This window comes from Mandrillus leucophaeus, unplaced genomic scaffold (assembly GCF_000951045.1).
Source record: "Mandrillus leucophaeus isolate KB7577 unplaced genomic scaffold, Mleu.le_1.0 Scaffold523, whole genome shotgun sequence".
In the NCBI taxonomy this organism is placed as follows: domain Eukaryota; kingdom Metazoa; phylum Chordata; class Mammalia; order Primates; family Cercopithecidae; genus Mandrillus; species Mandrillus leucophaeus.
The window spans coordinates 1,051,467-1,054,957 of NW_012105620.1; positions in this window are offsets into that span (position 1 = coordinate 1,051,467).

The following is a 3,491-nucleotide window of genomic DNA, read 5'->3' on the forward strand; positions in this document are numbered from 1 at the left end:
CATTTAAGCCCTTACATTTCTTAAACACTTTAATGTTGATTTCTTCCCCCCAAACACTGCTGCAGTTTTGTGTCATGCCCAGCTTATGTATTATCACGACTCCTAGATATTTTACCTTCTAATACAGGCAACTAATCTTTTGATCAGTAAATAGAAGTGATTTGAAAAGCTATAGTTAAGTAACTTTTTATTTATTTTTTTGAGACAGAGTCTTGCTTTGTTGCCCAGGTTGGAGTGCAGTGGTGCAATCTAGGCTCACTGCAAACTCCGGCTTCCGGGCTCAAGTGATTCTAATGCCTCAGACTCCTGAGTAGCTGGGATTACAGGCAGCACCATCATGCCGGGCTAATTTTTGTATTTTTAGTAGAGACAGGGTTTCACCATGTTGGCCAGGCTGGTCTCGAACTTATGACCTCAGGGGATTAGCCCACCTCGGCCTCCCAAAGTGCTGGGATTACAAGCGTAAGCTGTCTACAGTTAAGGAACTTTTAAAATTCATTTGTACTGCAGTAACATATCTTCATTATCCAAGCATTTAATTTGGAAAACCTAAGTGTGAGTATTCTGAACATTTTAAAGTTTTTGTTTACCTTTTATGTTTTTGACTAGATTCAAGCAAATATTGATTTTATTTCTTATAGTCCTGAAGTAATACATTTTGTCTATAAGTTTTCTTTAAGGTGACTATTAAGATTAGAGTTCTGCCACTGTGTTCATGTTACAAATTTGGCCTCGGTGACTTTCTGGGCCACGAGAATCAGCAGTAACCTGAATCAGGTAGGCAGTGTATTGTTAGCTGGCTGCTTGGGTCAAGTCAGCAGCCACAACTACCCTGCCACTTGCTTCTGGATAAATTCTTCTTGTCAATGAAGTGCTCTGGCTACCTGTGTGTGATGAGCTGGCAGTGTATTGTTAGCTGGTTGAATATGTGAATGGCATCAGCTAACATGCAACTGCTGTCTTATTGCATATACAATGAAAATCAGAGTGTAACTGAATCTGTAATTAGTGTGTGTTTACGTGTACTTTCTGCTATGAAGCAAGGCACTATTTACTATTATAGTAAATTATTATTGCCATTAACTTACAATACAGTAATACTTATAATACAATGGACAGTTTTATAATGGTAAGGAAAGTACTACAATTACTTAAATTTTTTTCCTTTTAAGAAAAATTTACTTATGCCTGCTTTTCCATAACTAAAAGTTTTTAAGAAATATTTTTGGAGTCTTTGGAGTCTTTCGGAGTAGACAGTGTTTAAGTATTTGTGAAATTATATATTTTTACATGTAAGGTTTAGAATGTAATAACAATGTGGAATGGACCTACAATGTGTCCCCAGATTTTCAGTGAAGTCTTTGGGATTCTTTCTGCATCATTAGTTTCTGAATACAGCATTAGAATCGGTTTCCAAAACCGTGACTGTGTGTACCAGCTGGAGGGAAAGTTGAGGTAATTTTCCAGATGAGTCAGTCAACTAAAACATTTTTCACTTGAAATATCAAGAATATTGGAGATTTTTTTTGGATGGGGAATGGTTTAATTTTTTTTGGAAGATTTACCTCAATCCTTTCACTTCATTTTCTGTAAAAACACAGGTTCATGAAATATTTGGAAGGGAGCACGAGATCTAACTTGTGAAGTGGGAAGAACTGACCATACATTATGACTTTAAATATTTTCTCATTCCCTGAGAGGCATTTTGGCCCATGAAGCAGTATAGATATGTGCTGGCTTCCAGACATGCAGTATTCTTGTGTGGACATTTGTAGCCAGTTAGTGGAACTGACTTTGGTGGTGCCATCAGTTAGTTAAGCCATAGATGAGATATAAGAAATATTTCACATTCGCTACTGTACTGGATTGTAAGTTATTGGTAAAATGATTTTTATGCTTTCCTTATTTAAATATAAACATATTTCTAGAACATGGGTTAAATAGATACCTATAGTTTGATTCTTATGCATTTTACTACTTTCAAATCACATCCTCTTTTTGTTGTTGCCCAGTGTTATACACTTTCAGGAGATTTATGTTTATCTTCCATGTAAAAATTGTTTTCATCTTGTCTCTTTTTAAGGTTAAATTTCAACATGTTATTTTCTATACAGAGTCACTGACCTGGTGATAAGAATAAAACCTACTAAATTTAGAAGTCTTGGCTTTTGTGTTTTAGTTTTTTAAAATTAAACAGCAAGACATAAAATGCCAACTTTATTTTATTTTAGATCAAGGGGTACATGTGCAGGTTTGTTACGTGAATATATTGGGTGATGCTGGGGTTTGGGCTTCTAGTGAACCTGTCTCCCAAATAATGAACATTGTACCCAATAGGTAGTTTTTCGGTCCTTGTGTTCCTTTCTTCCTACCCCTTCTGGAGTCCCCAGTGTCTACTGTTTCCATCTTCATGTCCATGTGTACCCATTGTGTAGCTCCCACTTAGAAGTGAGAATATGCCATAATTGATTTTCTGTTTCTGAAAATGACAACTTAAATTAAAAAAAATTTTTCTTTTTTAGAACTGTTGATTCTGTAGGGAAACCAACTTTATGTTCAATAAACAGAAGACATTTAAAGTTGTGGTTTAGTCTCATATTATTGAGATGATGAGAAAAGAGGGAAGGAATGGAATGAAATAAAAATATGTGAAAGAAATAAAAAATATATTAAAGAGATGAATGGGTTAGGAGGAAAGTGAAGATACAAATTAAAAGAGAAAATGTTTCCATAGGTGGGAGAGGGAAAGAAAGGGATACACACTGGGATATCAAGGGTCAAACAGGGGGAAAAGGGATTGGAAAAAGAGGAGGGAGGCTCTGCTGATGGCAAAGTATTTTCTCCCAGGTGTTTTCTCTTGGGGCAGTCTCTTGGCTGTTCACTGGTATTGGGAATGTCACTACCTCCCATCGCTGCCCTCTGAACCTCTCACTATTATAGTGATAGCCTCCTTCTTTCTCTCTCTCTGCTGCGTTTTATTTCCCTGCAAAGACACTATGCTGCTCTGCAAGAGACATACTTAACAGTTCAGCTGGAGGAGGGGAAGGGAAGAGTGGGAAGGAGTGTGATGGATTAGTTTCTAGGCATAACAATTATTAGAATTTTATTCTATGGGAAAGATAAAATCAAGCAGAGGACTAAATATAGACAGAGTGTCCTCATATCAGCTCCACCCAAACATGTCATTTTTCTTTCAAAGGAACACCACAAATCAATGTGGTGCAATCATGGCTCACTGCAGCCTCTACCTCCTGGGCTTAAGCAATCCTCTCACCTCAGCCTCCTGAGGAGATGGAACCACAGGTATGTGCTACCACACCTGGCTAATTAAATTTTTTTTTTTTTTTTTGCAGAGACAGGGTCGCTCTGTTGCCCAGGCTGGAGTTTAGTGGAGCCATCTCGGCTCACTGCAGCCTTGATCTCTTTGGGCTCAAGCAATCCTTCCACCTCAGCCTCCTATGTAGCTGGGACCTGAGGCATGTGCCACCACA